The sequence below is a fragment of the Coregonus clupeaformis genome, chromosome 16 (assembly GCF_020615455.1).
Source record: "Coregonus clupeaformis isolate EN_2021a chromosome 16, ASM2061545v1, whole genome shotgun sequence".
In the NCBI taxonomy this organism is placed as follows: Eukaryota; Metazoa; Chordata; class Actinopteri; order Salmoniformes; family Salmonidae; genus Coregonus; species Coregonus clupeaformis.
Window position 1 is genome coordinate 51,585,809 of NC_059207.1, and position 19,490 is coordinate 51,605,298.

The 19,490-nt window shown below is 45.6% G+C and overlaps 1 pseudogene; it reads right to left on the minus strand.

Moving 5' to 3' along the window:
• Nucleotides 1–3,867: 3,867 nt before the first annotated feature.
• Nucleotides 3,868–19,411, minus strand: LOC121584003 (annotated as a pseudogene).
• Between the last annotated feature and the right edge of the window lie 79 nt (nt 19,412–19,490).

Sequence of the window (19,490 nt, forward strand, 5' to 3'; positions counted from 1 at the left end):
ATAGACTGATAATTTCTTTGTCAGTGGGCAAATGTACAAAATCAGCAGGGGATCAAATACTTTTCCCCTAACTTTAGGTCTAAAAAGGGCCTAAAATGGCTGCTTTCATCATTATTTTCTCAAACGTACAAATGTTAAAAGCATGTCGAACATCCTTCCTCACAATTAAGTTTCTATGTGAGAATTGCCAGAACAATCTGAGATACCCAAAATATTTCCATTCTGTCCTGGTGTGGAATCGCCCTACTGCAGCAAACTGTTCCATGTCCAGTAGATGAGTTTGCGCTTCTCTGTTGAGACAGCTTTTTCATTCGAAGTTACAGGTATAACATTTGAAGTGGTATGGTAGCATATATTATGCGTTGGAATTTCACAGATTTTTTTTTTCCTTGTCAACTTTTTGACACTAAGCCTCTGTGTATGCTCCTAAATGTGTGAACATGCATTGCTCTCTGTAAACCTGTGTCTGTGTAGGTGCCATTTCAGCAGCAGTGTTCATTGGTTTCGTACTGGCCCTCTATGCAGTCCTGTGGAAGTGTATGGTCTCACCACCCCAAAAGTAAGGAACAGGAAACTAATCCAAACAGCATTCTAATATGACATTGTTTTAAAAAGAATTACTTGTCCAGGCTTGATAAGATTGTGATGACACAGTCTCTGTTATCCTATCTCACACATTGCCACCACAATAATCTTTCTCTTCAAATAGTCACCAGTAATGTCAGTTTGAACTCTAACAACTGTCTGATGTAATTAATCATCTCTGTTTATCCACTGAGCATTGCTGCTGCTACAGTATGCCCTTGTTTAATTCTTCACTTCTTTTGACACCATAGTTTACAATTAAAGTGGATAATTCTACCCAAAATGAAGTTATGTATAACATGTTTTTCCAAGGATTCAGAAATTATCATTTTATATTTAGCTTATTTAGCAAATATAGCCTGAAGCATAATAAGAGTTAGTCACTGAGTAACAGCTGTGATCTTTGAACTCTCTCAACCCAGGAAGAAGAGGAGGGTTTGAGAGCAGCGGAGCCAAGTGTGTTAACTGAGCATCAGGATCTCACCTACGCCATCTGGCCAGAGGATGGATCTAACTCAAACTCATCAAAACCCATCCAGTCAAATGGACCCTAAAGGATATATTCTCTCATCAGGATGTTCCTGGACAACAGAGAGGGAAGGGAGATCCTGACACCTGTGCTCAGGGCTAGGGGATATGCTCAGAGGATGGACTGGAATCTAAGGATCCAGTCAAATGGATCTAAAACGATCCCCTAAATTGCCCTTAGAGGATCCACTCGAAAGTGCATTAGAGAGCATGAGCACACAATCTAAATGATTCTCTAGGATCCACTGAAGGCACTGTATTCCACATTGCTCAGTGAAACTTTATTCTAACTGAAGCGTAGCTACGCTGTTGTTCTGCAGGTCAGACAGTTGTAGTTTGTACCGGTCTGTGAACTCTGTACTACTGAGGTAAGGGGCAGCACAGACCACTGTTCTTCCTATCAGTAAACAAGCCTGCTGGCATGGCAACCATATGGTTTTATCAACTGGGTGAAGGTGTATGTAGCTGAGGATAAGGGTTGATTCCATGTGTTTGAAAGCCAAGGAAAGTCTATGAATGGGACATTTGCTGACAATTTTATATTGGGTTGTACATGTGATATGACAGCTTAAGGTGAATGTGCTGCAGTTTTAGGGTGTATTTAATCATGTTTTAATGTCTTGTTTGTATGAATGTCTTGATTGAAATTCTTTGATTTGAGTCAATGGTATGTCTGCTCTGAAATCCAGGTTGTTTTGTCATGTTGCTTTTTCCTGAAGACATGACTGACTGTCTGTTCCTTCCATTAAACTGTGATTTATGTGTTCTTGCACATTTACAACCGAGTTTTCCCTTTGCTCTAAAAAAGTTTGTTGTGATGATTGTACATTTACTGATTGACAAACAATGCAAATTACCAAACAGTACTAGGAAAGGAAAGGTTATCAAGGGATTAGAAATCCAGGGCATAAAAACAAAGGTGTCATTGCATTGTACGCTGATGATTCATGTTTTCTTTTAAATCCACAACTTGAATCCCTCCATAGCCTTATAGAGGATCTAGGTACATTTTCTAACATCTCTGGATTACAACCAAATTATGATAAATGCACTATATTACGTATTGGATCACTAAAAAATACAATCTTTACATTACCATGTAGTTTACCAATAAAATGGTCTGATGGTGATGTGGATATACTCGTAATACATATCCCAAATGAAATAAATGATCTCACTCCAATACATTTTAATAGAAAGTTAGCAAAAATAGATAAGATCTTGCTACCATGGAAAGGTAAATACCTGTCTATTTGTTGAAAAATCACCCAGATTAACTCTTTAGTATTATCCCAGTTTACCTATTTGCTTATGGTCTTAATTATATTAGAAAAAAATATTCCATTTTATTTGGAACGGCAAGCCAGACAAAATTAAACAGGCCTATTTATATAATGAATATGAATTCGGAGGACAGAAATTATTAAATATTAAAGCATTAGACCTATCACTAAAAGCTTCAGTCATACAAAAGTTATACTTAAATCCGAACTGGTTCTCTAGCAAATTAGTAAAATTGTCTCACCCCATGTTCAAGAATGGCCTTTTTCCCTTTATTCAGATTACAACCTCTCACTTTCAGTTATTTGAAAAGGAAATAATCTCCCAAATATCACAATTTCTAAAACAAGCCATAGAAAGTTGGTTGCAATTTCAATTTAATCCTCCAGGAACGACAGAACAAATAATGCAACAAATATTGTGGTTAAACTCAAATATATTAATTGATAAAAAGCCAGTATAAAAAAATTAATAAAATGTTTAAAAAAGGTATAGTATTCGTAAATGATATCATAGGTAGGACTGGTAGAGTTATGTCGCACATGCAGCTAACAAAAACATATGGAAATGTCTGCTCTACCCAGAATTACAACCAAATAATTGCAGCAATACCACAAAAATGGAAGAGGAAAGTGGAAGGGGGAGAAAGTAAAGAACTTGTCTGTCGGCCCTGCATTAAAGAACATAATTGGTTAAAGAAAACTGTGATAAATAAAGAAGTATACCAGTTTCATTTAAGGACCAAAGGATTGACAGCCGTCCCATATAGATTGCAAAATAGTTGGGAAGAGATTTCTGACGTACCGATTCAATGGCAAATGGTTTATGAACTGATATGCAAAATGACGCTGGATTCAAAACTGAGAATTTTTCAATTTAAATTATTATACAAAATTCTTGCAACCAATAGAATGTTATTTATATGGGGAATCTTCCCAGCTCTGCAGATTTTGCTGCGAAGAGAATCATTAGACCATTTGTTTTGGTACTACCAGAAAATGATGTCATGGCTTTAGAAGCTTCTGATAGGCTAATTGACATAATTTGAGTCAATTGGAGGTGTACCTGTGGATGTATTTCAAGGCCTACCTTCAAACTCAGTGCCTCTTTGCTTGACATCGTGGGAAAATCAAAATAAATCAGCCAATCAGCTAATATACCTCAGAAAAAAATTTGTAGACCTCCACAAGTCTGGTTCATCCTTGGGAGCAATTTCCAAACGCCTGAAGGTACCACGTTCATCTGTACAAACAATAGTACGCAAGTATAAACACCATGGGACCACGCAGCCATCATACTGCTCAGGAAGGAGACGCCATCTGTCTCCTAGAGATGAACGTACTTTGGTGCGAAATGTGCAAATCAATCCCAGAACAACAGCAAATGACCTTGTGAAGATGCTGGAGAAAAAAAAAACATGGGGGATTGGAAGTGACGCAGACAATTACATTGATGGAAGTTACAATCTATCTGCAAGATTAAACCTGATCTACCCCCAACAAAAAATGTTAAAAAAAAAAAAAGAAAAAAGGAAAGGAGAGGTTTGAAGTGAGTAAGATCAGCTCCAAATTAGCTCTGTCAAATACTAGCTCATATTATTGTTTTAGTGGAAGGTCCTGAAGTTATACAAAATTAGATGAATCTAAGGAGTTCAAGTCGTACATCCTTTTGGTTTTATGTAAAGAATAAACTTGTACACGTCCTCTTCAAACTTTCTTGTTATAATTAATGGAGCCTGTGCCTCAAAGACCACAAAAGGGGGCTGTTGTTCATATTTGGTCTCAGCTGTGTTTAGCACAGTGTGGGTGCACAGTGCATGGGGAGTTGGGTTCCTACAGGACAGTGAGAGGTTTATCATGGTCTGGTGTGGATCTTAAAGGGAGACTCAGCTCCACTCCATCCAGTGAAGAGAAACTAAACTTCTGGAACAGACTGACGAAGAACAGGAAGAGTTCTATACTGACCAGACCCTCCCCCAGACACACACACTTACCTGAGGAGGAGACATGCATACCTTCTTTGGGTCCTTCTAAAGTGTCCCTCAGCATCCAGGAAGTGGTGTGGGTTGAAGGTGTCACCCATTCAGTCTGATCAAACAGCACTGAGTTCAGGTTGGTCATCAACATCGTGCCCTAGAAGCAACATCTCGTAATGAATAATTTGGAAATTGTGCAAGTTGAGGTGACTAAACTGCTCGGAGTAACCCTGGATTGTAAACTGTCATGGTCAAAATATAGTGATACAACAGTAGCTAAGATGGGGAGAAGTCTGTCCATCATAAAGTGCTGCTCTGCCTTAACAACACTATCAACAAGGCAGGTCCTACAGGCCCTAGTTTTGTCGCACCTTGACTACTGTTCAGTAGGTGCCACAAAGAGAGACTAAGGAAAATTAGAATTGGCTCAGGTCAACATTCACAAGGCCGTAGGGCCAGACGGATTACCAGGACGTGTACTCCGACCACGCGCTGACCAACCGGCAAGTGTCTTCCATGACTGAGTCTGTAATACCAACATGTTTCAAGCAGACTACCACTGTGGTGCCCTAGAACACTAAGATAACCTGCCTAAATGACTACCGACCCGTAGCACTCACGTCTGTAGCCATGAAGTGCTTTTAAAGGCTGGTCATGGCTCACATCAACACCATTATCCCATAAACCCTAGACCCACTCCAATTTGCATACTGCCCCAACAGATCCACAGATGATGCAATCTCTATTGCACTCCACACTGCCCTTTCCCACCTGGACAAGAGGAACACCTACGTGAGAATGCTATTAATTGACTACAGCTCAGCATTCAACACCATAGTGCCCTCAAAGCTCATCACTAAGCTAAGGACCCTGGGACTAAACACCTCCCTCTGCAACTGAATCCTGGACTTCCTGACGGGCCGCCCCCAGGTGGTAAGGGTAGGTAACAACACATCTGCCACGCTGATCCTCAACACGGGGGCCCCTCAGTCCCCTCCTGTACTCCCTGTTCACCCATGACTGCATGGCCAGGCACGACTCCAACACCATCATTAGGTTTGCCAACGACACAACAGTGGTAGGCCTGATCACCAACAATGATAAGACAGCCTATAGGGAGGAGGTCAGAGACCTGGCCGTAAGGTGCTAGGATAACAACCTTTCCCTCAACGTGATCGAGACAAAGGAGATGATTGTGGACTACAGGAAAAAAAAAAGGACTGAGCACACCCCCATTCTCATCGACGGGGCTGTATTGGAACAGGTTTAGAGCTTCAAGTTCCTTGGTGTCCACATCACCAACAAATGATCATGGTCCAAACACACCAAGACAGTCGTGAAGAGGGCACGACAAAGCCTATTCCCCCTCAGGAGATTGAAAAGATTTGGCATGGGTCCTTAGATTCTCAAAAGGTTATACAGCTGCACCATTGAGAGCATCCTGACTGGTTGCATCACTGCCTTGTATGGCAAATGCTCGGCCTCCGACCGCAAGGCACTACAGAGGGTAGTGCGTACGGCCCAGTACATCACTGGGACCAAGCGTCATGCCATCCAGGACCTCTATACCTGGCGGTGTCAGAGGAAGGCCCTAAAAATTGTCAAAGACTCCAGCCACCCTAGTCATAGACTGTTCTCTCTGCTACTGCACGGCAAGCGGTACCGGAGCGCCAAGTCTAGGTCCAAAAGGCTTCTTAACAGCTTCTACCCCCAAGCCATAGGACTCCTGAACAGCTAATCATGGCTACCCAGACTATTTGCATTGTCCCCTTAAAAGTACACAGAGCGCTAACATTAATGATATGAATGTCAATCTCTCATGGCTCAAAGTGGAAGAGAGATTGACTTCATCACTACTTGTTTTTGTAAGAATGTTGACAAGCTGTTTGTACTGAGCTGTCTGTTTAAACTACTAGCACACAGCTCGGACGCCCATGCATACCCCACAAGACATGCCACCAGAGGTCTCTTCACAATCCCCAAGTCAAGAACCGACTATGGGAGACGCACAGTACTACAGTCGTGGTCAAAAGTTTTGAGAATGACACAAATATTACTTTTCACAAAGTCTGCTGCCTCAGTTTTCATGATGGCAATTTGCATATACTCCAGAATGTTATGAAGAGTGATCAGATGAATTGCAATTAATTGCAAAGTCCCTCTTTGCCATGAAAATGAACTTAATCCCCAAAAAAACATTTCCACTGCATTTCAGCCCTGCCACAAAAGGACCAGCTGACATCATGTCAGTGATTCTCTCGTTAACACAGGTGAGAGTGTTGACGAGGACAAGGCTGGAGATCACTCTGTCATGCTGATTGAGTTAGAATAACAGACTGGAAGCTTTAAAAGGAGGGTGGTGCTTGAAATCATTGTTCTTCCTCTGTTAACCATGGTTACCTGCAAGGAAACACGTGCGTCATCATTGCTTTGCACAAAAAGGGCTACACAGGCAAGGATATTGCTGCTAGTAAGATTGCACCTAAATCAACCATTTATCGGATCATCAAGAACTTCAAGGAGAGAGGTTCAATTGTTGTGAAGAAGGCTTCAGGGCGCCCAAGGAAGTCCAGCAAGCGCCAGGACCGTCTCCTAAAGTTGATTCAGCTGCGGGATCGGGGCACCACCAGTGCAGAGCTTGCTCAGGAATGGCAGCAGGCAGGTGTGAGTGCATCTGCACGCACAGTGAGGCGAAGACTTTTGGAGGATGGCCTGATGTCAAGAAGGGCAGCGAGGAAGCCACTTCTCTCCAGGAAAAACATCAGGGACAGACTGATATTCTGCAAAAGGTACAGGGATTAGACTGCTGAGGACTGGGGTAAAGTCATTTTCTCTGATGAATCCCCTTTCCGATTGTTTGGGGCATCCGGAAAAAAGCTTGTCCGGAGAAGACAAGGTGAGCGCTACCATCAGTCCTGTGTCATGCCAACAGTAAAGCATCCTGAGACCATTCATCTGTGGGATTGCTTCTCAGCCAAGGGAGTGGGCTCACTCACAATTTTGCCTAAGAACACAGCCATGAATAAAGAATGGTACCAACACATCCTCCGAGAGTAACTTCTCCCAACCATCCAAGAACAGTGGTGACGAACAATGCCTTTTCCAGCATGATGGAGCACCTCGTCATAAGGCAAAAGTGATAACTAAGTGGCTCGGAGAACAAAACATCGACATTTTGGGTCCATGGCCAGGAAACTCCCCAGACCTTAATCCCATTGAGAACTTGTGGTCAATCCTCAAGAGGCGGGTGGACAAACAAAAACCCACAAATTCGGACAAACTCCAAGCATTGATTATGCAAGAATTGGCTGCCATCAGTGTCACGCCCTGGCTCTGGGGACTATGTTATGTTGAGCCAGGGTGTGTAATTCTATGTTTGATTTTCTATGTTGGGCTGAGTGACTCCCAATCAGAGGCAACGAGTGTCAGCTGGGTGTCTCTGATTGGGAGCCATATTTAACTGTCTGTCTTTCACTTTGTGTTTGTGGTTTCTTGTTCATTTCGGTTTGTGTTAAACTGTAGACGTCACGTTATCGTTTTGATCGTGTGATCAGTAATAAAAGGATATGTTCACCTTCAACGCTGCGCCTTGGTCCTCATCTCTAACCAACGATCGTGACAGAAGAAACCACCATAACAGGACCAAGCAGAATGAAGAAGAGAGAGGATGGACTTGGGAGCAGTTGAGTAGGAGTCTCGACTGGGCCAAGCCAAGAGAAGAGGAGAGAGGTTGGACTTTGGAGCAGTGGGGTGAGAGTCTGGCGAGAATGATGGAGGCCTGGCCCACGGGGAGGAGAGACCCCCAGAAAATTTTTAGGGGGGGGCTCACGACGTCGGGGCAGCAGGAGGCCGCTATGGAGCGGTCCAGCGGGGTTGCAGAGGAGGCCGCCAGGCTACGGGGGCCACTGGTAGAAGAGGGGATGGAGGGTGTAGAGGCACGGCGAGAGGTACTGGCGTGTGTTGCCAGTCCGGTCCGGCCCGTTCCAGATCCCGGTGTGGGGCCAGTGGTGTGTGTCCCCAGTACGGTCCGGTCTATTCCTGCTCCCCGCACCAAACCTACGGTGTGCGTCGACAGCCCAGCCCGGCCCGTTCCTGCGCTCCGCACCAAGTCTGTGGTGCGCGTCGCCAGCCCAGTCCGGCCCATCCAAGCTTCCCGCACCAAGCCAGTGGTGTGCGTCGTCAGTCCGGCACGGCCCGTGCCTGCTCTCCGCACCAAGTCTATGGTGCGTTTCGTCAGCCCTGTCCGGCCCGTTCCTGCTCTCCGCACCAAGTCTGTGGTGCGCGTCGCCAGCCCAGTCCGGCCCATCCAAACTCCCCGCACCGGGTCAGTGGTGCGCGTCGTCAGCCCGGTCCGGCTCATTCCTGCTCCCCGCACCAAGTCAGGGGTGCGCTTCGTCAGTCCGGCACGGCCCGTGCCTGCTCTCCGCACCAAGTCTGTGGTGCGTTTCGTCAGCCCTGTCCGGCCCGTTCCTGCTCTCCGCACCAGGTCTGTGGTGCGCGTCGCCAGCCCGGTCCGGCCCGTCCAAGCTCCCCGCACCGGGTCAGTGGTGCGCGTCGTCAGCCCGGTCCGGCTCATTCCTGCTCCCCGCACCAAGACAGGGTGCGCCCGTCAGCCCGGTCCGGCCCGTTCCTCCTCCACGCATCAAGCCAGGGGTGTGCGTCGTCAGTCCAGCACAACCCGTGCCTGGGTCATGTCCGAGCCGGATCCGCCGCCGAGGCGGAGTGCCCACCCGGTCCCTCCCCTGTTGTGGTTGTTTGGCGCGGCCGGAGTCCGCGCCTTTGGGGGGTACTGTCACGCCCTGGCTCTGGGGACTATGTTATGTTGAGCCAGGGTGTGTAATTCTATGTTTGATTTTCTATGTTGGGCTGAGTGACTCCCAATCAGAGGCAACGAGTGTCAGCTGGGTGTCTCTGATTGGGAGCCATATTTAACTGTCTGTCTTTCACTTTGTGTTTGTGGTTTCTTGTTCATTTCGGTTTGTGTTAAACTGTAGACGTCACGTTATCGTTTTGATCGTGTGATCAGTAATAAAAGGATATGTTCACCTTCAACGCTGCGCCTTGGTCCTCATCTCTAACCAACGATCGTGACAATCAGTCAGGATGTGGCCCAGAAGTTAATTGACAGCATGCCAGGGCAGATTGCAGAGGTCTTAAAAAAGAAGGGTCAACACTGCAAATATTGACTCTTTGCATAAACTTAATGTAATTGTCAATAAAAGCCTTTGACACTTACTAATTATACTTCACTATACCATAGTAACATCTGACAAAAATATCTAAAAACACTGAAGCAGCAAACTTTGTGAAGACCAATACTTGTGTCATTCTCAAAACTTTGACCACGACTGTACATAGAGCCATGACTACATGGAACTCTATTCCACATCAGGTAACTGATGCAAGCAGTAGAATCAGATTTAAAAAACAGGTAAAAATACACTTTATGGAACAGCGGGGACTGTGAAGAGACACACACAAAGGTACAGACACACGCATACGCACACAAGCTCTAGCACACGCACTCTACACACACGTACATTGTAATATTGTTGTATGGTGGTATTATACATTTTGTATTGTACATTTTTTTATTGTAGATGTGTAATAATGTTATGTGATGTACTGTTTTGTCTTTTGTTTTATGTGTTTGGACCCCAGGAAGAGTAGCTGCCTTGGCAGCATCTAATGGGGATCCCAAAATAATACAAATACAAAAACAAAAACACATATAAGAACAAACTCCAAAAACTGCCCTACACACAACACATACACACCTTTGGTATGAGGTACCCCACCAGCGTAGTGTCTTTGTGGGCCATCCTGGGTGCGTTGAGAGGTACGATGTTGCCCATCCTCTGGATCTCATGGACGACAGCGTCCGTGAAGGGCATCTTGGCTCTGTGTATGTTGGGCTGGTGGGACAGGCCTATCACTGTCTATCTCAGCCTGGACCTTATATGTGTGTCACAACAGAGGGTTTAACACCAGTCAATCAAAATCAATCAATCAATTAGTGGTTCTCTGGACCTTCTCTATGGAGGAATATCAGCTTCAGTTCTGATAACTGTCAATATTAACATAAATATTTTATGAGGGAGACATACACTGAGTATACCTAACATTAGGAACACCTTCCTGAAGTGGATTAACAAGTGACATCAATAAGGGATCATAGCTTTCACCTGGATTCACCTGGTCAGTCTGTCATGGAAAGAGCAGGTGTCCTTAATGTTTTGTATACTCAGTTAAATGCCTATCAGTGGGGTCACAGGCACACCCTGTATATGTGGGTGTGTGATCATGTAGAGCAGGATGGTGGAGGTGGTCTCTGTGCCAGGCAGGAACAGGTCCAGAGAACACAGCACCACTGTGCTGTCAGTGTCAGGGGAGGGGTTCATCATCTCACAATGTGAAGGCCTCAATCCCAAATTAAGGTTTTAGAGGACAGGAGGTTGGTGGCACCTTAATTTGGTTAGGACGGGCTCGTGGTAATGGCTGGAGCGGAATTAGGAATGGTGTCAAATACATCACACACATGGTTTCCATGTGTTTGATGCCATTCCATTTGCTCCATTCCGGCCATTATTGTGAGCCGTCCTCCCCTCAACAGCCTCCTGTGTTTTAGAGTGGTACTCTGTAGCTCAGCTGGTAGAGCACGGCGCTTGTAACGCCCGGGTAGTGGGTTCGATCCCCGGGACCACCCATACACAAAAATGTATGCACGCATGACTGTAAGTCGCTTTGGATAAAAGCGTCTGCTAAATGGCATATTATTATTATTATTAGAGGATCTGCTAAAAGACCAAAATGTAATCATTGGAAGGAAATAGCATCAGAGTAACAGCCTGAGCCGCTTACATTCCCCATCTCTATGAGGAAGGTGTCTATGTAGTCTCGCGGTGTGCTGGGATCCAGGTCCCGCCTGTGTTTCTCCACCTCCTCCCTGATGACGGCCTCCATGGCGTTGCAATGGCTGAAGATGGCATTTTGAGGTCCTGGAAGGTGCTTCATCATGCCAGGGAACACCTCGTACAGCTAAAGGGATAAAACATGGAGCTTCAGTGGGATTGTTTGTGTCACTAAGGAGGGACACCACCTTCATTGAAGGTGTGATCTGTCAGTAAAATCTACGGGCAGAAATAGACTCCTGAGTGGGAGCTGCCCCTGAAAACAAAGAAGACTGATAGTGGCTTCTGCCCTCCATGTCTCACCGCTGCTGATGGTGTCCTACCTGTTGGTGTCCTACTGCTGGTGTCCTACTGCTGGTGTCCTACCTGTTGGTGTCCTAATGCTGGTGTCCTATCTGTTGGTGTCCTACAGCTGGTGTCCTACTGCTGGTGTCCTAATGCTGGTGTCCTAATGCTGGTGTCCTACTGCTGGTGTCCTACTGCTGGTGTCCTACCTGTTGGTGTCCTACTGCTGGTATCCTACTGTTGGCGTCCTACTGTTGGTTTCATACTGTTGGTGTCCTACTGTTGGTGTCCTACTGTTGGTGTCCTACCTGCTGGTCCTAGCTGGTGGTGTACTACCTGGTGGTGTCCTACCTGCAACTGTCCTACTGCTAGTGTCCTACTGCTGGTGTCCTACCTGGTGGGGTCCTACTGCTAGTGTCCTAATGTTAGTGTGCTACTGCTGGTGTCTTACTGCTGGTGTCCTACTGCTGGTGTCCTACCTGTTGGTGTCCTACTACTGGTGTCCTACGTGCTAGTGTCCTACTGTTGGTTTCATACTGTTGATGTCCTACTGTTGGTGTCCTATGTGCTAGTGTCCTACCTGCTAGTGACCTACCTGCTGGTCCTACCTGGTGGTGTCCTACCTGATGGTGTCCTACCTGCTAGTGTCCTACTGCTGGTGTCCTACCTGTTGGTGTCCTACTTCTGGTGTCCTACCTGTTGGTGTCTTACTACTGGTGTCCTACGTGCTAGTGTCCTACTGTTGGTTTCATACTGTTGATGTCCTACTGTTGGTGTCCTATGTGCTAGTGTCCTACCTGCTAGTGACCTACCTGCTGGTCCTACCTGGTGGTGTCCTACCTGATGGTGTCCTACCTGCTAGTGTCCTACTGCTGGTGTCATACCTGTTGGTTTTCTACTGCTGGTGTCCTACCTGTTGGTGTCTTACTGCTGGTGTCCTACCTGGTTGGGTCCTACTGCTAGTGTCTTACTGTTAGTGTGCTACTGATGGTGTCTTACTGTTAGTGTGCTACTGATGGTGTCTTACTGCTCGTGCCCAACCTGGGTCCATAGGGATCCCTCTATCAGCATTGCCTCAGACAGGTAGTTTAGCAGGGTCTGGAAGCTGTGGTCGCTGTAGTCAAAGCGCGTCCCAAACTCCAGCTGATATTAGATTTTGTACGTTTGTCCACTGACAAAGACATGATCAGTCTATAATTTTAATGGTAGGTTTATTTGAACAGTGAGAGACAGAATAACAACAAAAAAATCCAGAAAAATGCTTGTCAAAAATGTTATAAATTGATTTGCATTTTAATGAGGGAAATAAGTATTTGACCCCTCTGCAAAACATGACTTAGTACTTGGTGGCAAAACCCTTGTTGGCAATCACAGAGGTCAGACCTTTCTTGTAGTTGGCCACCAGGTTTGCACACATCTCAGGAGGGATTTTGTCCCACTCCTCTTTGCAGATCTTCTCCAGGTCATTAAGGTTTCGAGGCTGACGTTTGGCAACGCGAACCTTCAGCTCCCTCCACAGATTTTCTATGGGATTAAGGTCTGGAGACTGGCTAGGCCACTCCAGGACCTTAATGTGCTTCTTCTTGAGCCACTCCTTTGTTGCCTTGGCCATGTGTTTTGGGTCATTGTCATGCTGGAATACCCATCCACGACCCATTTTCAATGCCCTGGCTGAGGGAAGGAGGTTCTCACCCAAGATTTGACGGTACATGGCCCCGTCCATCGTCCCTTTGATGCGGTGAAGCTCTCCTGTCCCCTTAGCAGAAAAACACCCCCAAAGCATAATGTTTCCACCTCCATGTTTGACGGTGGGGATGGTGTTCTTGGGGTCATAGGCAGCATTCCTCCTTCTCCAAACACGGCAAGTTGAGTTGATGACAAAGAGCTCCATTTTGGTCTCATCTGACCACAACACTTTCACCCAGTTCTCCTCTGAATCATTCAGATGTTCATTGGCAAACTTCAGACGGGCATGTATATGTGCTTTCTTGAGCAGGGGGACCTTGCGGGTGCTGCAGGATTTCAGTCCTTCACGGCGTAGTGTGTTACCAATTGTTTTCTTGGTGACTATGGTCCCAGCTGCCTTGAGATCATTGACAAGATCCTCCCGTGTAGTTCTGGGCTGATTCCTCACCGTTCTCATGATCATTGCAACTCCACGAGGTGAGATCTTGCATGGAGCCCCAGGCCAAAGGAGATTGACAGTTATTTTGTGTTTCTTCCATTTGCGAATAATCGCACCAACTGTTGTCACCTTCTCACCAAGCTGCTTGGCGATGGTCTTGTAGCCCATTCCAGCCTTGTGTAGGTCTACAATCTTGTCCCTGACATCCTTGGAGAGCTCTTTGGTCTTGGCCATGGTGGAGAGTTTGGAATCTGATTGATTGATTGCTTCTGTGTACAGGTGTCTTTTATACAGGTAACAAACTGAGATTAGGAGCACTCCCTTTAAGAGTGTGCTCCTGATCTCAGCTCGTTACCTGTATAAAAGACCTGGGAGCCAGAAATCTTTCTGATTGAGAGGGGGTCAAATACTTATTTCCCTCATTAAAATGCAAATCAATTTATAACATTTTTGCATTGCGTTTTTCTGGATTTTTTTGTTGTTATTCTGTCTCTCACTGTTAAAATAAACCTACCATTAAAATTATAGACTGATCATTTCTTTGTCAGTGGGCAAACGTACAAAATCAGCAGGGGATCAAATACTTTTTTCCCTCACTGTACATATGAGATGAGTAATGTAAGATATGTAAACATTTTTAAAGTGACTAGTGTTCCATTTCTTAGTGGCCAGTGATTTCAATAGGCAGCAGCAGCCTCTAATGTGCTAGTGATGGCTATTTAACAGTCTGATGGCCTTGAGATATATGTTTTTTTTCATTCTCTCTGTCCCAGCTTTGATGCACCTGTACTAACCTTGCCTTCTGGATGATAGCGGGGTGAACAGGCAGTGGCTTGGGTGGTTGATGTCCTTGATGATCTTTTTGGCCTTCCTGTGACATTGGGTGCTGTAGGTGTCCTGGAGGGCGGGTAGTTTGCCCCGGGTAGTGCATTCGGCAGACCGCACCACCCTCTGGAGAGCCCTGCGGTTGCGGGCAGTGCAGTTGCCGTACCAGGCGGTGATACAGCCCGACAGGATGCTCTCAATTGCATCTGTAAACATTTGTGAGGGTTTTAGGTGCCAAGCCAAATTTCTTCAGCCTCCTGTGGTTGAAGAGGCTCTGTTGCGCCTTCTTCACCACACTGTCTGCGTGGGTGGACCATTTCAGTTTGTCAGTTATCTGTATGCCACGGAACTTGAAGCTTTCCACCATCTCCACTGCGGTCCCGTCGATGTGGATAGGGGGTGCACCCTCTGCTGTTTCCTGAAGTCCACGATCATCTCCTTTGTTTTGTTGACGTTGAGTGAGAGGTTATTTTCCTGGCACCACACTCCCAGAGCCCTCACCTCCTCCCTGTAGGCTGTCTCGTCATTGTTGGTAATCAAGCCTACCTCTGTTGTGTGGTCTGCAAACTTGATGATTGAGTTGGAGGAGTGCTTGGCCACGCAGTCATGGGTGATTAGGGAGTACAGGAGGGGGCTGGGCATGCACCCTTGTGGGGATCAGCAAAGTGGAGATGATGTTTCCTACCTCACCACCTAGGTGCGGCCCGTCAGGAAGTCCAGGACCCATTTGCACAGGGCGGGGTTCAGACCCAGGGCCTCAAGCTTAATGATGAGCTTGGAGGGTACTATGGTGTTGAATGCTGAGCTACAGTGGGGAAAAAAAGTATTTAGTCAGCCACCAATTGTGCAAGTTCTCCCACTTAAAAAGATGAGAGAGGCCTGTAATTTTCATCATAGGTACACGTTAACTATGACAGACAAATTGAGGAAAAAAAATCCAGAAAATCACATTGTAGGATTTTTTATGAATTTATTTGCAAATTATGGTGGAAAATAAGTATTTGGTCACCTACAAACAAGCAAGATTTCTGGCTCTCACAGACCTGTAACTTATTCTGTAAGAGGCTCCTCTGTCCTCCACTCGTTACCTGTATTAATGGCACCTGTTTGAACTTGTTATCAGTATAAAAGACACCTGTCCACAACCTCAAACAGTCACACTCCAAACTCCACTATGGCCAAGACCAAAGAGCTGTCAAAGGACACCAGAAACAAAATTGTAGACCTGCACCAGGCTGGGAAGACTGAATCTGCAATAGGTAAGCAGCTTGGTTTGAAGAAATCAACTGTGGGAGCAATTATTAGGAAATGGAAGACATACAAGACCACTGATAATCTCCCTCGATCTGGGGCTCCATGCAAGATCTCACCCCGTGGGGTCAAAATGATCACAAGAACGGTGAGCAAATATCCCAGAACCACACGGGGGGACCTAGTGAATGACCTGCAGAGAGCTGGGACCAAAGTAACAAAGCCTACCATCAGAAACACACTACGCCGCCAGGGACTCAAATCCTGCAGTGCCAGACGTGTCCCCCTGCTTAAGCCAGTACATGTCCAGGCCTGTCTGAAGTTTGCTAGAGTGCATTTGGATGATCCAGAAGAGGATTGGGAGAATGTCATATGGTCAGATGAAACCAAAATATAACTTTTTGGTAAAAACTCAACTCGTCGTGTTTGGAGGACAAAGAATGCTGAGTTGCATCCAAAGAACACCATACCTACTGTGAAGCATGGGGGTGGAAACATCATGCTTTGGGGCTGTTTTTCTGCAAAGGGACCAGGACAACTGATCCGTGTAAAGGAAAGAATGAATGGGGCCATGTATCGTGAGATTTTGAGTGAAAACCTCCTTCCATCAGCAAGGGCATTGAAGATGAAACGTGGCTGGGTCTTTCAGCATGACAATGATCCCAAACACACCGCCCGGGCAACGAAGGAGTGGCTTCGTAAGAAGCATTTCAAGGTCCTGGAGTGGCCTAGCCAGTCTCCAGATCTCAACCCCATAGAAAATCTTTGGAGGGAGTTGAAAGTCTGTGTTGCCGAGCAACAGCCTCAAAACACCACTGCTCTAGAGGAGATCTGCATGGAGGAATGGGCCAAAATACCAGCAACAGTGTGTGAAAACCTTGTGAAGACTTACAGAAAACGTTTGACCTGTGTCATTGCCAACAAATGGTATATAACAAAGTATTGAGAAACTTTTGTTATTGACCAAATACTTATTTTCCACCATCATTTGCAAATAAATTCATTAAAAATCCTACAATGTGATTTTCTGGAATTTTTTTTCTCATTTTGTCTGTCATAGTTGACGTGTACCTATGATGAAAATTACAGGCCTCTCTCATCTTTTTAAGTGGGAGAACTTGCACAATTGGTGGCTGACTAAATACTTTTTTCCCCCACTGTATAGTCAATCAACAGCATTCTTACATAGGTATTCCTCTTGTCCAGATGGGATAGGGCAGTGTGATGGCGATTGCATCGTCTGTGGATCTATTGGGGCGGTAAGCAAATTGAAGTGGGTCTAAGGTGACAGGTAAGGTGATATGATCCTTGACTAGTCTTTCAAAGCACTTCATGATGACAGAGGTGAGTGCTACGGGGCGATAGTCATTTAGTTCAGTTATCTTTGCTTTCTTGGGTACAGGAACAATGGTGGCCATTTTGAAGCATGTGGGGACATTAGACTGGGATAGGGAGAGATTGAATATGTCCATAAACACACCAACCAGCTGGTCTGCGCATGCTCTGAGGACGCGGCTAGGTATGCCGTCTGGGCTGGCAACCTTGCAGGGGTTAACATGCTTAAATGTCTTACTCTCGTCAGCCACGGAGAAGGAGAGACCATAGTCCTTGGTAGTGGCTGCATCGGTGGCACTGTGTTATCCTCAAAGCGGGCGAAGAAGGTGTTTAGCTTGTCTGGAAGCGAGATGTCAGTGTCGGCGACGTGTCTGGTTTTCTTTTTGTAGTCCGTGATTGTCTGTAGACCCTGCCACATACATCTTGTGTCTGAGCCGTTGAATTGCGACTCCACTTTGTCTCTATACTGATGTTTTGCCCGTTTAATTGCCTTGTGGAGTGAGTAGCTTCACTGTTTGTATTCTGCCATATTCCCAGTCACCTTGCCATGGTTAAATGCGGTGGTTCGCGCTTTCAGTTTTGCGTGAATGCTGCCATCTATCCACGGTTTCTGGTTAGGGTAGGTTTTAATAGTCACAGTGGGCACAACATCACCTATACACTTCCTGATAAACTCAGTCACTGTTTCAGTATATTTGTATAAATTATTGTCGCAAGCTACCAGGAACATATCCCAGTCTGCGTGATGAAAACAATCTTGAAGCGTGGATTCCGATTGGTCAGACCAGCGTTGAATAGTCCTTAGCACGGGTACTTCCTGTTTGAGATTCTACCTATAGGAAGGGAGGAGCAAAATGGAGTCGTGGTCAGATTTGTCGAAAGGAGGGCGGGGGAGGGCCTTATAACCATCCCGGAAGTTCGAATAGCAATGGTCGAGGATTTTAGCAGCCCGAGTACAACAGTCGATATGTTGACAGAACTTCGGCAGCCTAGTCCTCAAATTGGCTTTGTTAAAATCCCCGGCTACAATAAATGCAGCCTCAGGATATGTGGTTTCCAGTTTGCATAAAGTCCAGTGAAGTTCTTTGAGGGCCGTCGTGGTATCGGCTTGAGGGGGGATATACACGGCCGTGACTATAACTGAAGAAAATTCTCTTGGGAGATAATACGGTCGGCATTTGATTGTGAGGCATTCTAGGTCGGGTGAACAAAAGGACTTGAGCTCCTGTATGTTACTACAATTACACCATGAGTCATTAATCATGAAATACACACCTCCGCCCTTCTGCTTCCCGGAGATATATTTATTTCTGTCTGAGCAATGAACTGAGAACCCATCTGGCTGGACCGATTTTGACAGAATATCCCCAGAGAGCCATGTTCCCGTGAAACAAATTATGTTACAGGCCCTGATGTCTCTCTGGAAAGAAATCCTTGCCCTAAGCTCGTCGACTTTGTTATCCAAAGACTGAACATTAGCGAGTAGTATATTTGGAAGTGGTGGGTGGTGTGCGCGCCTTGAACCAGCAGGCCACTCCGAGTGCCTCTCCTCCACTGGCGATTGTTTTGGGTCAGCAGCTGGAATCAGTTCAATTGCCCTGGGGAGAGTAAACAAAGGATCTGCTACGGGAAAGTCGTATTCCTGGTCATAATGCTGGTGAGTTACCGCCGTTCTGATATCCAGTAGCTGTATTTAATAATACAAAACACTTTCTGAGCTAATAATGTAAAAAAAGAACACATAAAAAAACAAAATACCGCAAAGTTTCCTAAGAGCTAGTCGCGAGGCCGCCATTTTCATCTGCGCCAGGGTAGCACGAAGATGGCGGACGAATCCTGATCGGACGAATCCTAACTTATCTGCAATTTTGCAGTACGCACAGACCTTGTTTTGAGAACGAAAGATAAGATAACTGCTGGGACTGCCCCAGCAGAGCTCCTGATTGACATGTGTACTATGGTGCATTGAGTTGGTTGGAACCTCTCCAGCGCACTGACAAAAAACGATGATTCATTTTAGATTGACTTTGAGTGTCCCTGTGTAAGAATTTCCACGACAGTCCGTTCACTGCTACTTCCAACTGTTATCTGTTGTTGAAACTTGGAAATACAAGGTTGACAAAGAGCATTCATATTGAATTAAAATACAGCCATCCAAAAGTTAGGATATCTGAACCAGAGCCAACTCATGTCAGAAGTTCTTGATGTCAGCGATGAGGAAGAGGAAAACAAGTCCAGACTCACCTGAAGATCATAGAGACACATATTGAAAACTATGGTGGCGTAGAAGTACCACTCACTAGTAGTCATGTATCAGCTCAACTAGAATCAGTCATATCCACCATGATGACTAACACACTACAGTGGACTTTCACTCTATTTACTTTTA